Source organism: Myripristis murdjan, chromosome 7 (genome assembly GCF_902150065.1).
Source record: "Myripristis murdjan chromosome 7, fMyrMur1.1, whole genome shotgun sequence".
Lineage (NCBI taxonomy): Eukaryota > Metazoa > Chordata > Actinopteri > Holocentriformes > Holocentridae > Myripristis > Myripristis murdjan.
The window spans coordinates 2,147,459-2,174,563 of NC_043986.1; the positions used below are offsets into that span (position 1 = coordinate 2,147,459).

General features: G+C 41.2%; 1 protein-coding gene and 1 long non-coding RNA gene across 2 annotated transcripts in view; both read left to right on the plus strand.

The window, feature by feature from the left end:
- LOC115361792 (interferon-induced protein 44-like) overlaps nucleotides 1-27,105 on the plus strand; it is a 343,479-nt gene that overhangs the window by 81,061 nt on the left and 235,313 nt on the right. The window lies entirely within an intron of this gene.
- Nucleotides 25,975-27,028, plus strand: LOC115361799 (uncharacterized). The gene is made up of 4 exons (XR_003928447.1): nucleotides 25,975-26,059; nucleotides 26,276-26,319; nucleotides 26,736-26,762; nucleotides 26,887-27,028. It is a non-coding gene; the product is annotated as an uncharacterized LOC115361799 (long non-coding RNA).

A 27,105-nucleotide genomic window follows, 5' to 3' on the forward strand; every position in this document is an offset into this window, starting at 1 on the left:
CAAGGTCACAAGACTGATGCGCATTGCAAGTTGCGGAGAGACACTTGAGACTTTCGATTTTAATTCAGCTGCTGAATTTAGTTTTTATTGCATCTATTTGATTTCAAGTTGGCAGCACGCAGCGTTATTAAAATGGTATGAGCCAGTTTTTTTGTTTGCAAATTGTAGTTGCATTTGTTTGCAATTGTATGCAATGTTCACGTTAAAAGAGCACAGGCTTGTGCAATATTTATTTATTTATTTATTTTAGACGTTACCCACTTGAGTCAATTGACGGCACTCATTTTAATTGATATAGCCTACTTTTCAATAAAAATATTACGCTATAAATTGACATGCCTTGATATCATTCTTATGTAGCCTGCATATAATTTTAAGCTCAATAAATTCAGATAATATTTGACCGGAATTTCAAACATTTGTCCGGGAAATTGAAAACCTGCCGGTCACATTGTCCGGTGCCAATTTTTTTTCTAGGGGAAACCCTGATTCCACACATATAGAAAATGTAAAATGCATCGGTTCCTTGCCAGACTCTGGGCGTTTAGAACAAACAAACAAATGTAAAAGCTTTCATGAACCGGATTTTGTTTTAATCTCTAGTATGTCGTTGCATCAGTAAGTGACGGGAGTCAAAAGTTGCAAAACAAACATGTATTTATATGAATACTGCGAGGATTATCCTTTGATGTAAAAACATTCATTAAAAATGGGGGCTTCACAGTTAAATTTATATTTGCTTGTAAAAATCAATAACTTTAACAGACGGTGACAGAGCTGGAAAAAAGAGAGATGCGAGGCAGGTAGGTAATGGAAAGACAGGGGACTCAGGAAGACGAATTTAAGGATAGATGCATGGATGGATGGATGGATGGACAGCTGGATGGCAGGTAGCTCCAGCGACATTCCAGCAGCCAAGACTGGCCTCACTGCGTGTGTGTCGCGGCTGCTCTCTTTCTCCATGTCAATTGTGTGAACGTTCATTACGCCTTCGCGCAGCGCATTTTAAAGGTGAGGACAGGGGCTCATTTGATTGGTTTAAAGTGAATCGGCTGTGTCAAACCCACTCCACGCCTTCTCTCCTCCCTTGCGCCGGTAGGAGGAACGGCGCAGTAGTTGCGCCAAGGCGCACGGCGTGCCAAAATAGCAAAATCCACTTGGCCACTCCCAGTTGGCGCAGCGCAGCTGCGCTGCGCCTCCGCCTCGCCTGGTCTGCGAAAATAGAGCCCAAGAACGGACCATGGAGGACAGCTGACCCAGAGAGAGGTGTCAGCTCCAAAATCAGCTCCAAAATCAGCACCCTCACCCCAACTAGAGGAGTCTGCCCCAGCCCCAACTGGAGACTCCCAGTCTTCACGACCCCAGTCCCCACCAAGCCCCCCACTTGCTCCTTCCAGTCCTGACTCCCCACTTCTGGATTTCACTGACAGGATGAAGGACCTTGTTAGCATTGGAGTCCAACTTACGCCACGTCAAATCCCCATATTTTCTCCCCTAAACCCCCCTCATCGTCATGCCCCTCCCATTCCACCACGCCTGAAACGCCTATCGACCAAAAGTCATCGGCCCCCTCCACCCCCCATAAACCTTCACGACTGTGAATCCGACTGATATGTGCCGGGTCCAGGCTGTGATACTGATATCAATAATGTTCTCCAGGAAAAGTCAGGGCCCTATGGAGGTCAAATAGCCTTTTCAATCCCGGTGATAATAGGTACACATCGTAGTATTTACAGACCATATGGCAAATGTCTTAACAATCTGAAGTCTGTCAGTGTTCAACAGCAGTCATCCTCCTTTCCTGTCACATCATCCCTACAGCTGAAACTAGCTCTTTTTAATGTCAGATCATTGGCCAATAAATCTTTCTTGATTAGGGATTTGATAACTGAAAGGAATTTAGATTGCATATTTTTAGTTGAGACATGGCTAAACAGTGTTACTGGTACAGCAACACTGTTAGAGGCCTGTCCACCAAATTTTCAGTTCTATCAGTCAGTCAGACAAAACAGGAGAGGAGGAGGGATTGCAGCCATTTTTTCTACACAGTTAGTATGCAATGACATTGACCTCGGTGATTATGCATCATTTGAATATCTTGCTTTTGAGCTCAAGTCAGAAGAAGCAGTACTTATGGTTACACTATATCGGCCACCAGGATACTCATCAGCATTCCTACAGGAGTTTACAGAGTTGGTCTCATTTGCCATCACTAGATATGACAGGTTAATAATGAATGGAGACCTGAATATTCATATCAACAAAAAGAATGACTCCAATGCCACTGAGTTTATGAACATACTGGACAGCTTTGCACTCATTCAACATGTAACTGAAGCCACTCACCAGCATGGTAACACCCTAGACCTGGTAATAACAACAGGGTTAAACATTGAGAATGTTTCAGTACTTGAACTGCCCATTTCTGACCATCACTGTGTGCTCTTCAATGCCACCCTAACCTTAACGAAAACTAAGAGGGAGTACCTGGTTAAAAAGAGATTTCTTGATGATGAGGCCGAAGCCAACTTTGCTAATCTCATGAGATCATTTGAGCCACACAGTGGTGACTGCACTCTAAATGACATGGTTAAGCAATTCAACAACACCCTGTCGGCTGCTTTAAATACTGTTGCCCCGCTAAAGGTAAAAAAGAAGTTTACAGACAGAATATCCCCATGGTTAAACAATAACAGTGTTAAAAAAGCAAAGAGAACATGTCGGGCAGCTGAAAGAAAATGGAGGAAAACCAAGCTCACAGTTCACTGTAACATATACAAAGAAGCCATGAACACCTATAACAAGGAAATACGTCTGGCAAGAACGAACTATTTTTCCAAGATAATCACTGAGAATTCAGGAAACTCTAGAATATTGTTCTCCACTATTGACCAGCTACTCAACACTGCTCCCACTTCACAACAGTTCCCTGCATCTAGATGTGAAGAACTTGCACTGTTCTTCAATAACAAAATAACATCAATTAGAACTACTATTGCTGTTAATCCAGACACCAATGCAAACCCAGGTGATCTCAGAAAATTCTGTAAAAACGATGCAACCATGGGGAAATTCACCAGCATAACATTATCTGAGCTTTGTAAGACTGTCAATGAATGCAACTCCACTACCTCATGTGTTGACCCAGTACCTACAGCATTTTTTAAACGGGTGTTCAACAGTATATCAAGTCACGTCCTGGCAATTATAAACATGTCACTTCAAACTGGCATCTTCCCAGATGAGTTCAAAACAGCTGTCGTAAAACCTTTACTAAAGAAACCCAACCTAGATAGTAATGCACTAAGCAGCTATAGGCCAATATCAAACATACCATTTATTAGTAAGATACTTGAAAAAATAGTTGCAGTGCAAATAAATGCCTTTCTTAAAGAAAATAACATCCTGGAGGAATTTCAATCAGGCTTTAGAAAACATCATAGCACTGAAACGGCGCTTGCTAAAATCGTCAGCGACCTCAGACTGAACTATGATGAAAATAAGGTCTCAATTCTTATCCTCTTAGACCTTAGCGCTGCGTTTGATACGATTGACCATGACATCTTAATCAATCGCCTAGAAAAACTGGTTGGTCTTTCTGACTGTGTGTTACACTGGTTTAAAACTTACATCAAAGGGAGAAAGTTTTATGTCAGACTGGGAGATCATGTGTCTGGGGAACAGGACAACTGCTATGGAGTTCCACAAGGGAGCTGCCTTGGTCCATTACTTTTCTCACTATACATGCTGCCACTCGGTGACATCATCAGAAAACACAATATATGTTTTCATAGTTATGCAGACGACACACAACTGTATATTTCTGCCGAACCAAATGATGCTACAGCGATAAATTCCATCACTACCTGTCTCATGGCAGTGAACAAATGGATGAGCGATAACTTCTTAAAGCTAAATGAAGACAAAACAGAGATCCTGTTAGTTGGCCCCAAAACAAAAAGAGAGATGCTGTCCATTAACTTGGGGAAACTGGCTGCCAGGATTAAATCTGAGGTTACAAGTCTTGGCATTGTATTGGATCCAGATCTTAGTTTCAAGTCTCACATTAATAAGGTGACGAGGACATCATTCTTCCACCTTAGAAACATCGCTAAAGTGCGACCATTTATAAATCAAAAAGATGCTGAAAAACTAATACATGCTTTCATCTCAAGCAGACTTGACTACTGTAACGTACTTTTTACCGGCCTCCCAAAGAAAACTACTGACAGACTTCAGCTCATCCAAAACTCTGCTGCTCGCTTATTAACCAGAACCAGGAAGAGAGAGCATATTAGTCCGGTCTTAGCTGCCCTACACTGGCTCCCTGTAACATTTAGAGTTGACTTTAAGGTTCTCCTACTTGTATACAAAGCACTTCATGGGCTGGGACCGAGCTACATTGCCAACTCCCTTATCGGCTATGCACCCCAAAGAACACTGCGATCGTCTGCTGCTGGCTTATTGGTTCCCTACAACAGTCAAAAGAAAATTGGGGATGCCGCCTTTATTACTTACGCCCCCAAGCTTTGGAACACACTACCTTTAGACATCAGGGAAGCCAGCTCACAAGACATCTTTAAAAGAAGATTAAAGACCCACCTTTTCGCTCTAGCCTTTAACTAGCTCCTATTTTATTCCACACTGTTGTCTTTTATTGTTTTATTTGCATCTTTTCTTTTATTTCAAATTTTATTTCAATTTTTAGCCTTTTCTTTTTAATTCCACCCTGTGCTGTGTTTTATTCTTTTTAATGTTTTATTTAATGTGTTTTCAAATGTTCTTCTTTTTATTGTGAAGCACTTTGAGCTGCAGTTCTTGTATGAAAGGTGCTATACAAATAAAGTTTTATTATTATATTATTATTATTTTATTGAAAACGGTATTGAAAAGCACAATATGGAGGAGGTGGCAGATTGCTTCAATCAGTTTTTTGTTAATGTAGGCCCTGATCTAGGGAGTAGAATTCCGGATCGAGGGGCAAATGGGAAGCAATTGGGGGAACTGGTTGACAGAAATCCATGTTCAATGTTCCTTAAGTTAGTGGATGAAAATGAAATATTGGATGTAGTTAGAAATTGCAAAAACAAGAAATCTACCGATTTTAATGATATTGACATGTCACTGGTCAAACTGGTCATTGAGGGGATTTCCAAGCCGCTTACGCACATATGCAATCTATCTTTCAAAACTGGTACATTTCCAAATCAAATGAAAATAGCAAAGGTCATTCCACTGTATAAAAATGGGAGCAAACACCACTTCACGAACTACAGACCTGTTTCATTACTGCCACAATTTTCAAAAATACTGGAGAAACTTTTTAACAGTAGACTAGATTCATTTCTGGAAAGATTTAATGTACTTTCGGAGAGTCAATATGGCTTCAGAAATAACAGATCAACTTCTCAGGCATTAATGGAATCCATAGAAAGAATCACAGACGCAATTGACAATCAGCAATATGCAATTGGCATAGTCATTGATCTCAAGAAAGCTTTTGATACGATTAATCACAATATATTACTTAATAAACTGGAGAAAATTGGTATAAGAGGCATTGCTTTAGACTGGATGAAAAGTTATTTGGACAGACGTCAACAGTTTGTGAAGCTGGGTAATCATAGCTCTAAGTGCTTGGACATTGTTTGTGGCGTCCCCCAGGGGTCAGTATTGGGGCCCAAACTTTTTATTCTATATATTAATGACATTTGCCAAGTATCAAAGCTGCTGACCTTGGTACTTTTTGCCGATGACACAAATGTTTTTTGCTCTGGTGATAACATAGATAAATTACAGGAGGACATTAATGAAGAACTAAATAAACTGAAGTTATGGTTTGATTGTAATAAATTATCTTTAAATGTGAGCAAGACAAAGTTTATGTTATTTGGTAAGTTCAGGCTAAGCACACAGGTGCAGATTGAAATTGATGGAGTTGCTATTGACCGGGTGCACAAAAACAAATTCTTGGGTGTGACAATAGATGACAGGATTAGCTGGAAACCATATATTACGCATGTAAAATACAAAGTAGCTAGAAGTATAGCAGTCATAAATAAAGCAAAGCAGGTTCTGGATTATAAGTCACTCCACACTCTATACTGTTCCCTAGTCTTGCCATATTTTCATTATTGTGCTGAAGTTTGGGGTAATAACTATAAAAGTTCATTACAGTCACTTATCATTCTTCAAAAGAGGGCAATAAGGATCATCCATAAGGTTGGCTATCTGGAACATACTAATCCACTATTTTTACAGTCTAAATTATTAAAATTCACTGACATCGTCTCATATCAAACGGCAATAATTATGTACAAGGCTAAGAACCATCAGCTACCAGCAAACATTCAAAACTTGTTTCATAATCGTGAGGGGGGTTATAATTTGAGGGGAGAATTTAATTTCAAAATACTAAAAAGAAATTCCACCATGAAAGGTTTTTGTGTATCAATTGCTGGTGTAAAACTGTGGAACAGTCTGAGTGAGGAACAAAAACAATGTCCAAGCATCAATCAGTTCAAAGCACGGTACAGAAGTATGATCTTCTCAGGATACAGTTATTCTTAATATTAAGAGTCAATGTGTTTGTAGGTATAGTGTAGGTATAGTGTGTACATTTTGTTGTGTTATACTGTGAATTAGGATAGTATTGACTAAATGTATGATATGATGTATATATGTATGTATGTATATATGTATATGGATATGGATATATATGTGTGTGTGTGTGTGTGTGTGTATGTGGGTATATGTATGTATGTATATGTATGTGTACATTTATATTTATATATATTTATATAGTATAAAAAGATGTATGTATGTATATATATATATATATATATATATATATAGATATAAAATCGAGTAATATATTTTTATAAGAGTAGTAGTATAAGCGTGGAAGTCAACATAATTATTTAATGTAAGCCATTATAAGAGGGGTGAGAGTACATAAGTTTTACTTCTTCTCACTCCTTTTCGGATATGTTTAGATTCTTTTGTTTTGTTTTCTTCTTGATTTTTTGTTTTGTTTTGTTTTTCTTTTTTGCTATTTGAATCTGTTATTCATTTTGTATGTCTTTTTTTTTTTTGGCAGTTTTTTTTTTCTATGATTTAAATTGCAGAATTGTGTTTTATGGACATATTCGAAATAAACATGACTAAACTAATCTATGAAATTAGGACCAAATCTAAACCGTTTTAGTGTTTGGAATAGATATGGCCATGACACGCGATCAAACGCCTTTTGTGCATCTAAGTATATGATGATTGACTCCAATTTCTTGTCTTTTTGATGGGATATTATATTCAGTAAACGTCTTATGTTATCTCCATAATACCTCCCCGTGATAAACCCTGTTTGGTCAGGATGTATAATTTGGGTAATTATCTCATTAACACGTCTAGCTAAAATTGCTGTAAGTATACGCAAATCTCCATTCAGCAAAGATATTGGCCTGTAAGATTGACATTCAGTGGGATCTTTGCCCTCTTTGTGAATTACTACTATGGTTGCCTCAGTCCATGATGGTGCCATAGTTTTGGACTCTAGGGCATGACTGTATGCCTTTAGTAACAGGGGTGCTAGCAAGTCTTTGAAAGTTTTATAAAATTCATTGACAAATCCGTCTGTTCCTGGACTTTTGCTATTCTTGAGTGATGAGATCACCTGTTTAATCTTCAATTCTTCGATTGGCTTATCCAATTCCTCAGCTGTTGAACATGTTAATTCAGTTAGTTTTATATGTTTTAGGTACTCTGAGAGTTCGTCATCATCACAACATGTATCTGTATTCTTATACAATGATTTGTAGAACTCTGCAAAGGCCTCTGATATTTCGTCCAGTTTTACGGCCATATTTGCTTGTGATTTTATTCTCTGTACAACATTTGAAGATCATTGCTTTCTCAATCTAAAAGCCAATAGTCTGCTTGCTCTGTTACCATATTCATAGTATTTTTGATTTGTGAATCTTAAGCTTCCCTCGATCTTGTCTGACAAAAGGCTATTAAGTTGTCTACGGGTTGCATTTAAGTCATTTGTGATACTAATTTTTGCAGATTGTTTATGTTTCCGTTCTAAATTTTTTATTTTATCTTCCAATTCTCGTTGTTTGGCCTCCCTCTTTCTTTTCCTTGCAGATGTGAACGAGATAATACGGCCCCTGATATATGCTTGGGCACAATCCCACAAAATTAGGGGGCTTGTTTCTGGTGAGGCATTGGTGTCCAGATATGTCTTAAACTCTTCTGAGATGAAGGAGATGAATTCTTTATCATTAAGGAGAGATGTATTAAGCCTCCATTGTTTAGTTGTTGGTCTGTGGGCTATATCCCATTTCAATAAAACAGGTGCATGGTCAGAAATAGTGATAGGCAATATCTCAATATCTGTCATCCTATGTAAATCTGCCCTTGAGGTAAAGAAATAATCTATCCTAGAATAGGATGCATGCCTACTTGAATAAAAGGCTAAGTCCCTACCTCTTGGAAACTTACTTCTCCATATATCCACCAAACATGCTTCTGTAGTTTGATATTTTACTCATTCTGGATAGGGGGGCTTTAGAAGGCGGTTGTCGATCCATTAGTTGAGACATCACACAGTTAAAATCCCCTCCCATCAACAGTAGACCAGTGCTATACTTCAATATTGTATTGAACAGTGTCTTAATAAATCCAGGCTCATCTTAATTGAGTGCGTATACATTTATTAAGGACACCTCTACCCCATCATTAACTCCATTAACTAAAATATATCTTCCCTCTGTATCTTTATGCATCAAGGTTTTTGTAAAATTAATTTGTCTATGTATAAGTATGGAAACTCCCTTTTTTCCCCCGAGTGGTGAGAAGAGTAGTATACCTTGTCTGCCCACGACTTTAACTTTTCATGTTCCACATCAGATAGGTGTGTTTCTTGTAGAAAAGCTATTTGGCAGTTAATGTATTTCAACTGGTTTAAAACCTTCTTTTTCTTAATTGGACTATGAAGGCCCTTCACATTATAGCTTATGGTTTCTAATTTATCCATTATTCACCAAGTTTTATTTATGTTTTGATTCTCCATTACAAATAGCAAAATAGGAGGAACAGAAGGCGGAGGTGAACGTGTTGTACAAACTATGTCCTGTTATGTAGGTTTTAAGGAGTGTAATCAAGCAATACAACCAAACAGAGTGGACTAAAAAACAATTACTACAGCTGTACCGGGGTTTTTTGACTTCAACAGGGAAAATACTGATGTAGATAAAGAAAGGGAGTGACTTTTTTGTTACTATAATTAACTCAGGATCCCCAAGGAACAGAGGGATCAGAACAAGGAGAACACAAAACCACTTATAACTATTGCTAACACACATGATAGTACTTGGGACCTTGTCCGTAGCTGCTAAACAAGCAGCACATGTGCGCAGCCCAGGTAGGAATTGACTGTGCTTTGGGTGAGACAAAGAAAGAAGAAAATAAAAAGAAAATGATCATCATCCATTCATTCAGGCTCCTGCAGAGCATAGGAATATCAAATCAAGCAGCAGCTCTTTACCGCTATATGAATTGCTTGTACAACCAGACTCCGACAGAGAGTTATAAATAACCTATACTCTCATAATAACTACTTAAGTAAGATATATGATAATAAATGATGAGAGTGAGAACTACCACGACCTTGTGTCGCTCATGGGGCATTATACTAGTATTTATAACAAAATATAGGGATAACAAAGAAGAATTGTTCGTAAGATACAAGTCTCTCGTCATTATCATAACCGGTTCTCACTGTTTTTGTCACATATGTAAGGATATACTCAGCCTTCCATCTCTGTTGCTGGGAGGATGTTCTTCACATAGTCCATGGCCATTTGGGGGTCCACAAACTCCTTGTCCTCGTCCTGGTGTGTGATCCAGAGTCTGGCTGGGTAGAGCAGACCGTAGCGGATCCCTTTCCGACCTCGCAGCGCAGCATTTAAGTGCATTAAAGTCATCCGCCAGCGCACTTTTAAGTTCGTCCCTTATGATTTTGGACATCTCTCCTCTCAAGGAAGATAAGACCTCTTTTTAAATCACAGCTGAAGACTTTTCTGTTTGCCGCTGCCTTCCATTAAACCACATTAAGGTTTAATATTTTACACTGCACTGTAACTTTTAATGTCCTGTTCTATCTTATTCTACTTTTAGCTTCTTTTTATTAATTGTTTTTATGTATGTTTTCTTGTGTTGCTTTTATATTGTTTTAATGCCTTTATGCTCTATGTAAAGCACTTTGAATTGCCTTGTTGCTGAAATGTGCTATACAAATAAACTTGCCTTGCCTTGCCTTGCCTTGCCTCTTCTTTAATACCTTCAGCAGACATATCTGAGTTTTCAGACCGGATGGGTGAGGGTTGGTCGGAATCACCTGTTGTGTGCTCCCTCGTGGTTCTAGCAGGCTGTGAACTGTTAGCTTTAGCTTGGCCGCTGTATTTGTATTTTTGAAGCTTTTCTGTCATTCAAATCCATGCTCAGCATGCAGTTTGATTGTTCACCGCCCTGCATTGTCTTTCGCACACGTTTGGACTGATCTTCACATATATTTAGCTGTTTTTTTGGAAGAAAATATTGTTCATTCTGCAGGAGCTCTGAAAAATGCTTCCTATTCCATGTCTTGCTCACGAGCGCCCCCGACAGTGGCTTTTGATGCGGGTTTCGGTGAAACTTTTCGTGTTGCCATGGAAACCACACAGACTCAGGCAATAAGATGTAGGCGGAGTAATATTTTCAGTGATTGATTCAGTATTTTTTATTTGAGCACGGCTAGCCGTGCTGTCATGCTCATTTGAGCACATTCTGAACGTCCTATTGATCAAGTACCCGCAGGGGTACTCGTACCCCCATTTGAGAATCACTGTTGTAGATGACCCAGTACTCTGGCCCAAGGAGCTCACTGATAGAGAGCGCTGCTCAATTGTGAAAATGGGGCCAGTCCAAGTTAAAGACAAAGATTTTCCACAAAATGAAAAGGGCCGCAAATTCACAAAGGCAAACTATTACATATTAGGCCTAATAAAAAATGGCGGGAGGGTGAACAGGTCTTGGTTAGTTTACAGTGAAAGTGCAGACCATGTTTTTTGCTTTTGTTGTTGCCTTTTTGCCTGGAGCCCCCAAATGGCTAAGTTCGCCACTGGCGGTATATATGTATTATTTATGTATTGTATATATGTAATATATATAAGTTCAGAGAGTGTGCACAGCTGTGGCGGCACATTGTCGAGTACAGAGAGCATCATATCCACAGCCTATTAACCTACACACATCTACAGGTGAAACAACAACACTGAAACAATAAAGGCTGTTAAGACCAAATCATCTCTGTGAATGGTTCATGTTACTCTCTTAAAGAACGCACATGGAGTCTCTGTAAGCCTTGTTGGGTATTGATGCTGGTGTCGTTATTATTATTATTATTATTTTGGTTTTGTCTTTTTGCATGGCACAGTTTTGTTCGTTTTTTTTTTTTTTTGTTGTTGTTGTTGTTTTGTCTTGTGGCTGTTACTGTTGTTTGTGTTATTGTGGAGGATTCTGTCTTTGTTACATGTTACCACCACCTTCAAATTGATGACAAGAAAAAAACCGAAAATTTCCCAAATTCCAGAGCCGAATTTTCCCGGGAATTTTCGGAAAAATAGGACAAAAAGTGACAGCAAAAATCTCCTGAAAATTTACCGGAAACTTTCCACCCATTTGCAACACTAACTGCATCATACTGTACATCAACAACATCAAACATAAACATAAAAAATAAAATAAAAAATAAAATATAATAAATGTTTGACACTAAATACCTAAATACAAACTAGTGTCCATTGCCTTGCTCTTATTTGAAAAAAATCTCTGTGTTGTTGAGGCTCTACAGTTCTATCACCATGACATTTTAAATCATGGTTAGTAAAAATGAATAATTCCTGCTTCCCTAGAGACAACAGGCCAATGTGCCTGATGAAAGCTCTCATTTCAAAGAAGCATGCTGAAGTATAGTTCTAACTGACGAAATAAACAGTGAAGAAAAACATCAGTAGCTTAGTTGACTAATTATTGTTATCACTATTATTATCAACTCCACATCAGCAATATAATAAATAAAGTGGGCGTATTTTCTTTAAGTAAACTTCTACTTTGACTTCTAAAGAAACTTCTTATGTCCACTTTTCTTTTTTTGGGACCCATCCTGGCTGTGCCTTATTACCAAACACACACACACACACACACACAAATGTGAATGTAAATGCAACCACAGATATTAAACTCCGTCCAGCTGACGTGACTCAGGCAGAACAAACACCCAACATGCAGACGCACACGGGAAAGGCTTCGCCGAAGTGCACCCAAAGCTCGCCATCTGAAACCACGTCTTCTTTCAGCGCAGGTGCAGCGCAGCCGGTGTAGTGGTGTAAAACATGTGGCGGCAACATAGGCAGAACCGCCACAGATTAACAATACAATAAATAACGACAAAAAACACTATTCAATGCTACGATCACAATCAGCACATACATATATCTCCATATCAACTGTCCCGTCACAGCTGATGTCAGATCAAAGGAGATTGGCACCGTTTGTGCTGATTGTGAGGTTTTGGTGATGTGCGCCTGTCAGCCAAACTTCCACTGCGCCGGCTCCGCTCCGCCTTGTGCTGAAAGTAGACGTGGTTTCAGATGGCGAGCTTTGGGCGCACCTCGGCGAAGCCTTTTGGCACGAAACTGTCACTGCGCCAAGCCGAATCTGTCGGCACCTCCCCCTGCTGCGCCACCACTCCCATCGCGGCACACATCGGACTGTGAAACTTGGAAACTGCCCGCCTGTCCCGTTTCGCCTGTCGAAACTAGCTCTGCGAGGGGTTCGCCTCACTGCCCTAAATGTATACCTGACATTCACAGTTGATAAAAATCAAATGTTCCTAGGGTTAACCCTTGAAATTCCATAGAAAATGCTCGGGGCCATGTGTGGGGTTTTTGGCCCCACGTATGGAAGAGTGGGGTATTGAAACAAAAAATGCAATTACTTTAAAAATATAACAGTAAGATACAAATCCAAATGGCCTCATGTCAAAGACAACCTATTTGAGGAATACATGGAAGATTAAATGATAAAAATTTTAAATAACTAAGATATTGAAAAAACAAACAAAAAAAACACCTCTGGGGTAATTTTTGACCCCACGTATGCATCTAAGGGTTAATCATTATTATCACTATTCTTCTTCTTCTTCTTCTTGTTATTATTGTTATTATTATTATTATTATTATTAATTATTTCAACATTTACCATCCCATAGACAACAATAGGTGGTGACATCACAGATTTGGGTTTGGGGTTTAGTCACTCTTTAAAATCAAGAATCAGAAATAATATTGTTTTTTTTGTTTTGTTTTGTTTTGTTTTGTTTTTTAAATCAGATGCTGGAATATAAGATAAGAGATAAGATAAGATAAGATATTCCTTTATAGTCCCACAGTGGGGAAATTTCCACCATTACAGCGGCAAAGTGGATAGCAAAAATATAAAGCATCAGCAAAAACAGACAATAAATAGCAAACAAGGATTATAAACAATATAAACAAGGAATATAGAAAATATAGAAAATATGAACAATTTAAACAATTTAAACAATGGAAACACAGTAAAGTGAACAACAGTAGATTTGCATTCTAGTGCAGTCAGTGCAGTCCTGGCGATTGTGTGGTCTACTGGGAGCCCTGCTTGTTGTAGAGTCTGACGGCTGCAGGAAGGAAGGACCTGCGATAGCGTTCCTTCACACACTTTGGGTGAAGCAGTCTCTCACTGAAGGAGCTCTCCAGTGTAGTTAAAGTGTCCTGCAGGGGGTGGGAGTCGTTCACAATCATGGATGACAGCTTAGCCATCATCCTCCTCTCACCTACCACCTCCACTGAGTCGAGGGGGCATCCCAGGACAGAGCTGGCCTTCCTGATCAGTCTGTCAAGTCTCTTTCTGTCAGCCGTCGAGATGCTGCTCCCCCAGCAGACCACTCCATAAAAGATGGCTGATGCCACCACGGTGTCATAAAAGGTCTTCAGGAGTGCCAAAAGTCCAGAATCCAGTGTGTGAGGTGGTGGTCCACCCCGGTGTGCTCCAGCTTGTCTCTCAGAAGTACAGGCTGTATGGTATTAAAAGCACTGGAGAAGTCGAAAAACATGATTCTCACAGTGCTCCCAGGTTTCTCCAGGTGAGAGAGAGCTCGGTGTTGGAGGAAGATCACAGCGTCATCCACCCCAATGCCAGGCTGGTAGGCAAACTGAAGTGGATCCAGTGATGGTCCCACCAGGGGGCGGAGATGAACAAGGACCAGCCGCTCCAGGGTCTTCATCAGGTGGGATGTTGTGCCACCGGCCTGTAGCTGTTGAGATCCTTGGGGTGCGGAGTCTTGGCTGTGAGCTGAGTGTTGTAGAGGGGGAGGGGCAGGTGGGGGAGGAGTTGGGACAGTGGACACTGGGTGCAGAGAGGGGGGGCTGCAGCATAGGGAGGGGCAGATGACTGATCAAATCTATTGAAGAATATGTTCAGATCATCAGCCCACTTTTGGTCCCCCGCCGCTTGGGAGTCAGGTTTCTTGTGGCCAGAGATGGTTTTCAGGCCTTTCCAGACTCCACAGACATCTCTCTGCTGCAGCTGATCCTCCATCTTCCTCCTGTGTTTTTCCCCTCTCTGATCTTCCTTCTCTGGGGGAATATATGCAGCCACCGTGATAACATGTGAGAATTCCCGCGGCAGGTAATATGGCCTCATACTAACGGCTGCAGCAGAGCTGTTCTTTAATAGTGATGTGCCCAGAGTTACACCATCTATCATTCACAAACACTGCCAGCCCTCCTCCTTTCCTCTTACCGCTCTCCCTCGTCCTGTCCGCCCGCACCAGCTTGAAGCCGTCCAGGTCCGTGGCCGTGTCTGGGGTCAGCTCAGTCAGCCATGTTTCCGTAAACATCATGATGCTGCACTCCCGGTAGTCCCTCTGGTGACGAGTCAGCGCCGCTAACTCGTCCATCTTATTGGGAAGAGATCTCACATTCCCCATGATGATGGACGGGAGGACGGGTCTGTATCTCCTCCTCCTGGCACGGTGAACAGCTCCGGCACGGTTCCCCCGTCTCCTCCTCTTCAACTCCCGGGGAACGTCGGGCCTCTCGTGGGGCAGCACCGCGGTGCCACGGAGGGCCAACAGCTGATCCCTACTGTAAACAATAGGGCCCGTACGCGGTCTCCAGACACGGACGAAAAAAATGAAAAAAAAACAAAAGAAAGACCAGAACAAACACGACGACTTTGGTCTTCATAGTGCACTGATCAGTTCAAGAGCACAAATAAAGAAATAAGAAGAGACAAACTAAACAGGGAAAAAAGTTCACATTGAATGGGAGCTGCTGTAACAAGCTGCCACTAGAGCGGTGCCATCTTGGGTGTATAATTCACACTGGATTTCTAACTGAAATTCACAGTTCAATATTCAATATTCATTTCACAGTGTTTGAAGCTCAGTCCCAGGCACAAAACATCATAAGCAACTCACAGAAATATGTCAACCCAAAATCGAACACCCCACTTCCAGTTTATGGAAAGCAGTCCATGTGGGTGCATCAGTAGTTTAGTTCATGAGAAATATGTGTGTTGATTACATTGTTGGTTACAGAAGCATTGATGCCCGTTTTATAACTAAACATAGTTGTCATTCGTTCCGACCACGAATACAACGGGTAGCCGGCAATAATTGTGTTTTTCGCCTCTGGATCCAGTGTAGGCTTGTAAAGACACAAGCAGTATTTGCATCGCTAATAAATCCATATCCTGCTTCACCTGGGGCCAGAAACTGTATTGGGAAAGCAGCTTTATATGGACACAAACTGTATGGGGAAAGCAGCATTATATGTTTGACTGAGACGTGGCTCACCAACATCATCCCCGACTCACTGGTCAGTCTCATCGGCTTCAGGACAGAGACAGAGACGCTGCAGCCGCTGGACTGTATGAGTGTGCAGTTTTATGTGTGTTGAAGCGATGAAGCTGCCGTGACAATGTCATTTCCTGCAAAGGATTAATAAGTAGTAGTTAAAAAGTATCATTCATTCATGTTGGTTATTGAGATTCCGAGCGAGCGTCCCGCACACCCACGTCATCACGTCTCACGCTGACGTCATGACGTGGCTCTGACTTGGCTCCACTTGGCTCTTGGCCGATGGAAAAGCAAACTGGTTCTTTGTTGGAACCAGTTAAGCACCGGCTCCTACACCAGCACCGAACCAGCACCAGGTTCTTTTTGGTGGAAAAGGGGCATCTGTCAGCAATCGGAGTTGCTTAAGCCCCCGATCTTTCTTCAAAAGACCCTGATCTTTTTTGAGCTTTATTTTTTTAATATTATTACCGTATTGATCTGAATATAAGACGATATTTTTTCCATTGAAAATGCCCTGAAAAAATGCCCTCGTCTTATATTGGGGGTCTAAGCAAATACACATGTATTGTACTTGCATATGTTCCGTGCTTGAATACAGCACACTTCCCCCGCTCTGGCACGGTTGGAAGGGGTGTGCTCCAGCACGGTATGGGCGTTCATGCACGAGCACATGAACGGTCACGCATGCAGCGGGCAAACGTGGATACAACCAGGGGTGGACTGGCCATCGGGCCCACTGGGCATTTGCCCGGTGGGCCGATGTGCTAAGTGGGCCGACAGTCCCCCGACACTTTTTTTTTTTTGTTTGTTTGTTTTTTAATTATTATTGAAATAGCTGACCGTAAGATCAGTAGATCAGCGGCCCGATTGACACTGGGCTGGCCCAATCACATTGCTAAACAACCCCTTTTGCGTAGTTTGGTCCCGCCTGCATAATGATTTCGGCAAATAAAGTCATTGAAAGAGTTTGTTTACTAAGCACCGGGCCGGCCCCTGAGACACGCTGCTCTGCGGCCCATTGGTTATTTTTCTTCACTGACACGGGGCTGGCCCAATAATATCACGAGCCTGTGGCTCGGTGAGCCGGTGTGCAGTGTAACGCGGGTCGAACGTTATCTCATAGGATCTACTGAGATGGAGAGGAAACGCAAAAGTGGCCCAGAGAAAGTGCGAGAAAAAAAGCGGCTGTCAATTTTCAAATCGATCGGACTTTTTCGCTTTTTCGTAATTTATCAACATGAATGAAGAACAAGCCCAAACAATGCCAGAGGAACACATTCCCGATGGTAGAGCAGATAGTGCCCCCGTTTGCCATGCAGGAGACCTTGGGTTCAGTTCCCCACTCAGACAAAAGTCAGTTTTCACTTTATTACGTCACTTTGTTGTTAACCATGACAGTGAAGTGATTCTTATCATTCTGCCTGTCACTGGCTACATGACACACACAGTGGCATTTAGGGTTTCTGTAATTTTCATTTCTGTACTCTTTTTGTGAATTTGTAACCCAGGTGCTAAATTATTATTATTATTATTATTATTATTTTGCCTTGTTTTGTTTTGGGGTTTTTTGTTGTTGTTGTTGTTGTTGTTGTTGTTTGCCTTTTTTAATGCCTTGTTCTAACTTTATGAGGAGATATACATACCAATCGAATCAGATTCAGATTTAAACAAAGATTTGTGTGGTATACTTTGTTTGTCGCCATGACCTTCCTATGTGCAGTTTGGGCTCATTCTCCATTCATGTTGATAGGCACCTGCACTTACTGATCTGAAGTAGATGCCCAAAAGGTGTTGGCCAGTTGTGGCCTGTTCAATAGAATAAAAAAGTTCAATTCCTATTCATCTATTGTATTTTATTGTTCCACTATAGTACTATAGTCCAGTATGATTGGGGCAGCCAAGTAATTTGACATATTTGAACAATTTTTTAAAAAGTAACGTAATAGTTACTTTTCCTGGTAATTAATTACTTTTTAGTAGAAGTAACTAGTAACTATAATTAATTACTTTTTCAAAGTAACGTGCCCAACACTGCTGATGACAGCTAACTAACTGCATGGCATTATGGTTTTAAAGAGTTGCACAGTTGGTATACACATTTAAGAGAGCAAAAAGACCGGAAAGGTGTGCGTTATCGAATGTGGTGGGCCGGTCTGGTCCAAAATGCCCGGGCCGATTTTTTGTCCCAGTCCATCCCTGGATACAACGTAAATCATGCAACTTTCCTCCTGCCTCCACAAAATCGATTAATGAGCAGCGCGATTACCAGCAAATGGCCGCGTCGCGCAATCAATAATCAACCATGTTGTCTGTGTCGCTGTCCATGGTGCTGCTGCAACCGCGTATGAACAAAAGTTGATTTCTGATGAAAGGTATATATGGCAGTCTGTGTGCGCAGCGCACCTGTCAGATCCGGCAGACCTGACCGGGTGGGCTCGGTGCCGACCGAGGCACAGGCCGGCATCAGGTGGGCCGGCCGGTGTGCGCCGCCACCCGGTTGAATGTGGCAGCCAGCTGACATGCCGCTCCGGCTGTCAGTTGGACGCTTTCTGAAGTTACCTCCGAAACTGTCAAGGTAAATAAAGATCCCCTAACCCTGGCCCTGAGTGCAATGTGAGACGGTGGCGGTCTCAGAAAGAAGAGCTAAAAAATGCCCACAGCCAGAGGACTTTTCGTGGTCCAAAAACTGGTCATTCAACAAGATTGACAGGAGGGTGTGCGATTTTGTGAATGAGAAACGTAGTGAAGGACTGCCCGTTACGAGGGCTGTGATGCAGCAAAAAGCACTTGAAGCTGCCACAGAGCTCAACATACCCCGCACTGAGTTTAAAGCTAGCATGGGCTGGTGTCGCAGAATGCAGTGGCGGATTGAAGAAATTTGGGACCCAAGGCAAAGGCAGGCATGGGGCCCTCTGAGATGAGAGGACAACACACAAAACAGGGGCCCCGAGACACACATAATACGATAAGCATTCTACTGGCATTTTAGCGAAAGTATTTTAATCAAAAACATAATTGATGTGCGCAAATAAGTAATAACTGTATTAACCATAAGTGTATGAGGAGTTTTATGGGGCCCTCAGGAACTTGGGGCCCTAGGCAACCGGCTAGTTTTGCCTAATGGTAAGTCCGCTCCTGGCAGAATGTCCATATAAAAAGTATTTTTCCAAAAAAGGGTCTTGAAAAAGAGGGGTCGTCTTAAAATCAGGGTCGTCTTTTATTCGGGTCAATACGGTATTATTTTATTATCCTATACGAAAAAATGGAGGAAAAAGCTGTGTGTCAATTTTCAAACCGATTGGACATTGCTGTTTTTCCTAATTTATCAACATGAATGGAGAATCCACCCAACTTCAGCCTAAGTACGTAGTTCCTGATGGCAGAGCACTTAAGGTTCAGGTTACCAGGAGCCGTTTTCCATTCATCAACTCATTATTTTGTGAACGCATCTCCTGCAGTGTTACTTCTTTCATTACACAATTACATACTCATGGGTTCATAGTACATAACAAACGCCAAATACAGACATCTCAACTTCCGGGAGTCTCCTGCATACTGACAGCGGCTCCCTGACACCCGCAAATGAGATTCAATTCAATCAGAGCAAGCAAGAGCTCAGAGGAGAGTGACTGCGTGTGTGTGATTGAGCATGTAGTGCACGTACAAGAGGGAGCGAGCGTGTGTGTGTGTGTGTGTGTGTGTGTGTGCGTGTCTGTGTGTGTGTGTGTGTGTGTGTGTGTATCACTGCTGCGACTGTGTGTAACAACAACTAACTAACTAGCTAGCCCAGCATCAATTATTTGCAACACTTCAGTCTGAACATGGCTAGTGGGAGCTAACCTTAACCCCAAAGTTTGTTGACGGTAGTATTACCTGGCATGAGTATAGACATGCATACTAGGGCTAAATGTTACAAAATTAACAATTGTTATTTAAGATATTGTCTTACCTGCAAGTGACAGGCGAGCATCATCTCACTGTTTCTTCTTTTTCCTCTTTTCCGCCCGACTCTTGATGCCTTTTCGAGGCCATGTCCAAACACAGCTCTGCCAAACCTCACACTGAAGCATAACGGAGCAGACCATGAAGTTGGTTTGTTCCGTTATGCTATCTATTAAAATAAAAGTGTGTAAAGTTTACACACTTTTATTTTAAATATATTGTTATTATGATTACTATTGTTATGATGATTTTTCATGAGCCTGTTTTTTTTTGGTGCCCCACGAGGCACTTGGTGCCCTTCATGCAGTGTGTGATCAGCGTGTGTGGAGTGCCGTATCTGATATAGCAGGAGGCTTCTTACTAAAATATGAGCAAATACATTTCTCAGACTGAGGGACATGACTGTTTGAATTTCTATGTCTTCATGTGTTTAAATTGTGTTTTTTTTCCCAGCAGTGACCAGCTTGGTAGACTGCCCTCTTTGTATGTAGTGCTGCTTGTGCTGGGGGGGGGGGGGGGGGGGGGGGGGGGTCCATCCGTTGTTCTACCTTTTTGGGTGAACACCTGCTTCTGTGATTCCTGGCTGCTAATGCGGCCTCCTTTACATACGAAAAAAGATACAGCCATTTCAAACAATGTAACCGTCTCTCCACCATCACTGACACACAGTTCATAATAACTGGATGGCAGTCTACCAAGCTGGTCACTGCTGAGGAAAGGCTGTGGTTGCAGTTCTTCGCACCCTGGCCGTCTGCCCAAGCACCGCCCCGTGCCTGGTTCTTCGCGCCCTGGCCGTCCGTCCGAGCACCGCCCCGCCCGTGGTCATCTGCCCTCCGGCCTTCCACCAGAGTCCAGCTCTGAGCCCTGTTTTGGCCTCCTCCTCCCCCCGTCTTATGACGGCCATCCATCCCCGTTCCCCTGAGAGTGTTTTTGGGACGTCAGGAGCCGTCCCTTGAGGGGGGGGTTCTGTCATGGTTTCGTGTTGCTTGTGTTTTGTTTGGTTCTGTTTCATGTGTTTCTGTCATGGTTTTGTTTGTATCTGTTTCCTGTGTTTCATTTGCCTGGTTCTTTCAGTGATTTCACCTGTGTCTTGTTTGCTCCTCCCAGTGCCACACCTGTCCTGTGTCTGTTAATCATCCCTGATTGTTCTGATCCCCTTCCCCAGGTGTGTCTTGTTTGATGATTAGTTCTTGTGTATTTAAGTCCTGTTTGAGTTCTGTTCTTCGTCGGTTCATTGTGCTGTATTGTTCAGTTCTGTTCTGTGTTGTTCTGTGCCTGCCTTTGTTTCTTTATTAAATTTTGTTTTTCATTGAGCATTTTTCTGCCTGTGGCTCCTGCTTTTGGGTCCTCCACCTTCCAGCCCCCGTGACAATGGCAGTCTACCAAGCTGGTCACTGCTGAGGAAAGGCTGTGGTTGCAGTCCCTGAACTCCCCTCCCCAGGTGACTGGGGGTGGAAGAGGAAGGACACAGGCGGGTGAATGAATGAATGAATAATTTAGCCCTCTTTTTTACACCTGTAAAATGTGTCATGTGACAACAAAGTTGTTTCTGATTCTGACAGGGGGACGGGAAGTTGACTGGACCACACAACCAGAAGCAAGCCTGGCATGTCGCAACCTCCTCCACTGTGGTTACAAAAAGGGTGTTGTGGAAGATGCAAATGTGCCGAGGCAGCACTTCAGTGCACTGCCCTTTGCTACTGTGGTGGACTGTGTCATCATATGTAACTTTGTCACACTTTCCTTCCTCTTTGGCTTTATGAAATATGCCTTTAGGCTAAATGGTATCCAGTCTCTGTACTGCTGTAAAGTTCCACTTTGGCCATTGCCATAGCACACACTTTTCATGGCATATCTGTCAACATCTTAGAAAACATGTACAGTATACTCTACCAAAATACATATTTTCATGGTTTTTACTATTATTTAATTAACTGAATGCCAGAAATATGTAGTTAGGTAGTTGCTAGCATGTTGTAAATAGTACCACTGTATTCCTCACCCTTGAAAATGTAGGCTTAGCCACCAGGATCAAGATCCTAGGTGGTCTAGAACCTGAGTTACAGGTAAAATCACAGCAGGTGGCAGCCATTTTGAAACATGGTTGCCACGGTTACCACGGGACAAAACGGCGATGGCCCAATAGCCAAACATTATCCTTACCGCATGCTCTAACAGTGTGCCAGATTTCATGCTTGTATCATAATGTGCACGATTCCATTGAAATATCAAGAAATCGAGTCAGGATGTGCTTGAATCTTTCTAATAAGCATTTTAATGCATTCCTTTGGTTAACCTTGTATGGAAAACTGTGTTCATTTGTCTCTTTATGATGAGCACTTCAAAAGTTATGCTATTCTGTTTTTTCTATTTCGGGTTTTGGTTAGGATATGTGTAAGAAAGGGTTAAAAAGGAACCCCATGGGACATTAGCCCATACTCCTCTACTGTTCCCCCTGCTTCTCTAACATGCTGTCAGCACCCAACAGAAACAAACTCACACAGATAACACACAAAGCTGCCAAGATCATCGGGCTCCCCACCCCCAACCTCTCAGATCTCAACAGCACAGCCACTGCACGCAGAGCACATTTCATAGCACTTGATCCCAGTCACCCACTTAATTCATATTTCACACCCCTTCCATCTGGCCAACGATACAGGTCGTTGGCCTGGAAGAAAATAAAATTCAACAAAAGTTTCATCCCATATGCCATAACTGAACTGAACAAGAAAATGAAAAGACTGTAGCTGTGGCGAAATGTATATGTATGGTGGCGGGTATGTGCTTATGGTATTGTATTGGTATGGTATTGTATTGGTTGGTGTTCTCTCTGTAATGTGTTTGTGTAGTAATGTTGTCTGTGTAATCCTCGTGGCTGTACGGAAATGAAAACAATTATCCTGGAGAAGGCCAATAAATCTATCTATATATTATTTCAGCCTGGTACCTGGCAGAATCTTAAAATACACCCTTCAAGGATTTAGAAAAAACAGGTCCCAATAAAAAAAAACCCACCCTATGTGTTTTCGTCCATCTAGACTAAAACACTCTCCAGTTCACTTTTCAGTTCAGTTTTATGTGACGACATCAGGCACACTCACAACGGAACACAGCGGTAAGCGGCTCCTAAAGGTTAGGGCTTGTCACGGTAAGTGTAAAGTATTCGATGCACACTGTTTTGTTTTGTTTTTTTTTTTTGGGGGGGGGGGGTGTTATCATCTATTTATCATCTGGGTGCTATTTTTTTATTTATCATCTGTTTATACTGTAAATTTACACATTGCCCTCATCTATGCACATTGTATACATCGATGCACACTGGTTTTATTGGTTTTTTGCACATTGTTTTTTTGCACATTGGGTACTTAGATCTTTAGATCTCGAGGGTCATCTTTTATTCTTTATTTTTGATTTACTTATTCTTTATTTTTGATTTACCTAATCTTGTACTCTGTGGATACTGCTGAAAACTGTGAATTTCCTTCGGGATGAATAAAGTATCTATCTATCTCTATCTATCTAAAGCGATATATCAACAACAACAAAAAAAACTGTTAATAACGCCAACTTTATTTTATTTTGGCTGCATGCAGTTGAGAGTCAGACACTTTCTCACTGTAGTTCATCAAAAATAAATACAGTAGGATTATAAATATTATAATAAAAAAAAACTCTCCCTGACAACAACGTTAGGTAGTAAAAAAAAAAAATCACACTGTTTGATCACAAAAAATTTAAAATTAAAAAACGAAATTTATGTTGAGTATGAAAACTTGTTCATTGCATTTTACTTAGTACTTCATAATTGCCTACTGCATGTGTTGTATTCATTGATGCACTTAAGAATATTCATGTTCTGTGTTTATAAAAAACTTGTTCTGTAAAAGGTTTCTTTACTATTGTGATCAAAAACATTGATCTGAAGCTTCTGAGTCTGTACTGCAAATACTTTTCCAATAAACCATAAATATAGCAACTTCTGATCAACCCGTATCAATTTCAGGCTTAAAATAACGTACTGGTTAAGCCCCACCCATTTCCAGTCAAACCCTGCACAGTTCCGGTTTAAGCCCCACCCACCTCTGGTTTAGGCCCCGCATGCTCTGAGTACAGATACGGACATGGATAATGTAGATGGTTGAACAGATACAGATGCAGATTCAGATAGTGGTGTACTCGCTCATCCCTCATATCAACCAACCCAGCAGAAGACTGCAGTCCTCTGTCCTCCTCTGTAAAAACAGCCTCTAAGTGAAGACAGCATGTTTAAAACTGAAATTCATTCACTGGAATCATACATGTCAATATAATGATAACTTCCATTTTGCCAAAAAAATATTCTTCAAAGTCTAATTCCCTCAAAGTCTAATCTAATCAAAGATCATATGATCTGAAGTCTTTTCTTTGTTAAACAGACACAAAGACAGAGAGCTGCAGTGTGTGAGGAATTACAAACCCTACAAAGACGTCCAGCATCTGAGAATCCTGCTTCATGGTCCAGTTGGAGCTGGAAAATCCAGTTTCATCAACTCTGTCGACAACGTCCTACAAGCAGGGCCGGCACTAGCCATTTGGGTGCCCTAAGCAGAAATGCTTTGTGCCCCCCCCCCCGAAAATGAACAATAATTTAGTATTTGTCAGTGCATTTGTCTTGATTTCCAAAATAACTTCTCAATATTAATATTTTCGAAACAGTTGCAAATAAATACGAGGATACATAACGTTAAGATTGATTTTTCAAATTACAGTTTCACCAGCAGATGTCGCTCTTGGCCTATGAACCTCTCGAAAATGTCGGCTTGGCGTATCACATCATGTTCAGTTGTAAGGTTTCATCAAAGTTCAGGTTACCAGGAGCCGTTTTCCATTCATCAACTCATTATTTTGTGAACGCATCTCCTGCAGTGTTACTTCTTTCATTACACAATTACATACTCATGGGTTCATAGTACATAACAAACGCCAAATACAGACATCTCAACTTCCGGGAGTCTCCTGCATACTGACAGCGGCTCCCTGACACCCGCAAATGAGATTCAATTCAATCAGAGCAAGCAAGAGCTCAGAGGAGAGTGACTGCGTGTGTGTGATTGAGCATGTAGTGCACGTACAAGAGGGAGCGAGCGTGTGTGTGTGTGTGTGTGTGTGTGTGTGTGTGTGCGTGTCTGTGTGTGTGTGTGTGTGTGTGTGTGTATCACTGCTGCGACTGTGTGTAACAACAACCCCCTTGCAATCTGAGGAAGGATTGCTAGTCTTATGCACCGATTGCTAACTGAAAACAGCCGAGTGACCTTGATGAATTGCATTCAATAATCCATATCCATATCCATAACTAAAAATAACTAGCTAGCCCAGCATCAATTATTTGCAACACTTCAGTCTGAACATGGCTAGTGGGAGCTAACCTTAACCCCAAAGTTTGTTGACGGTAGTATTACCTGGCATGAGCATAGACATGCATACTAGGGCTAAATGTTACAAAATGAACAATTGTTATTTAAGACATTGTCTTACCTGCAAGTGACAGGCGAGCATCATCTCACTGTTTCTTCGTTTTCCTCTTTTCCGCCCGACTCTTGATGCCTTTTCGAGGCCATGTCCAAACACAGCTCTGCCAAACCTCACACTGAAGCATAACGGAGCAGACCATGAAGTTGGTTTGTTCCGTTATGCTATCTATTAAAATAAAAGTGTGTAAAGTTTACACACTTTTATTTTAAATATATTGTTATTATGATTACTATTGTTATGATGATTTTTCATGAGCCTGTTTTTTTTTGGTGCCCCACGAGGCACTTGGTGCCCTACATGCAGTGTGTGATCAGCGTGTGTGGAGTGCCGTATCTGATATAGCAGGAGGCTTCTTACTAAAATATGAGCAAATACATTTCTCAGACTGAGGGACATGACTGTTTGAATTTCTATGTCTTCATGTGTTTAAATTGTGTTTTTTCCACCATATATCCCTTTCCCCTCCTTTGTTTACACTCTCCTTTAGTTTCCCTCTCAGTGTCTCAGTCATTTCATTCTGCAGTGAAACTGAAAGTGAGTCGGGCTGTGACCCAACAGGAAACGGGGGTTTCTTGTTAATCACGAGACTTTTCACCACAGTGTGAGAAGGCAGAGCTACGTGATCCACACCCTGCACTCTCTCTCGTCTCAACAGCAGCACAGGTTGGTTTTTTCTCAGTTTGTTCTCCTCAGGTTTTGTAGTAAAACACAGACAGACGTGCTGTTGTTTCTATTGTTAGAATTCAGTGTTTTGTCTTCATATTAATGCAGTGATTAATACCTTCAGTCACTGAGGAAATGGGACCATTTCAAACATGAAGAGACACCTGGACACAGCAGATCATTTCTTTAAGCTGCTTCTTTGATTTTCATTTTCAGTGTCGGTGGTGATTTGAAAACTGGTGTGACTTTCCAACTTCACTGTAAGAGAAACTCTTTTTTATTAGACTTTAATTCATTTGAATCAGTGACTTTTATTAACTTAGCTTTAAGAATTGATTTGAATTTCTGAATATTTTGAATTTTAAACCAAAACCAAAATTTATGGAGAGATTTATAAATATATACATAATATAGATTTATACATTTTTATTACAATGTTGGATTTAACTAAAGAAACATATTCATGTTGTACCATATATATTCACTTTCACCAGTGATAATGCACAAAGTCATGATCCTCTCAACTCATTTTGAGCTTAAAGTGTAATACAATTTGACATATTCAAGTTTTTCAGTCAAGTTATTAAGTCTCAGAGTTATGATTACAGTTTGAGGCAATGAATACATTGTTAATTCAACTATAAGATCTAAGTTGATCTAATGTGTTATTTTCTAGCAATGGGAGGGTCTTCTTCCATACCTGGTAAGACACAACATTTTAAAACTCAGTGTTGATGAAATGATCACTCAGAGAATGAAAGTGCCTGCATGATGTCTCTGTGAAACACTGCTGACGTCTTAACCAACATGTGGAATTTGCTTTTCAGAATGGAGGGAAATACCATGGAGGTAACAGAACTGCTGTCTGTGTGGTGCCATGGATGCTCTTAATGCTGTTTTCTCTTCAAAAACACAGAAATTGTTCAACATGATTTTTATGTCTCTGCACCGGCAATCATGGCCTAAAATGTTATGTTTTCAGTTTGTTTGTTCTGACATGATGGTGAATATTTACCCCTGGCTTGCAGCGATACTTGCTCTTACTC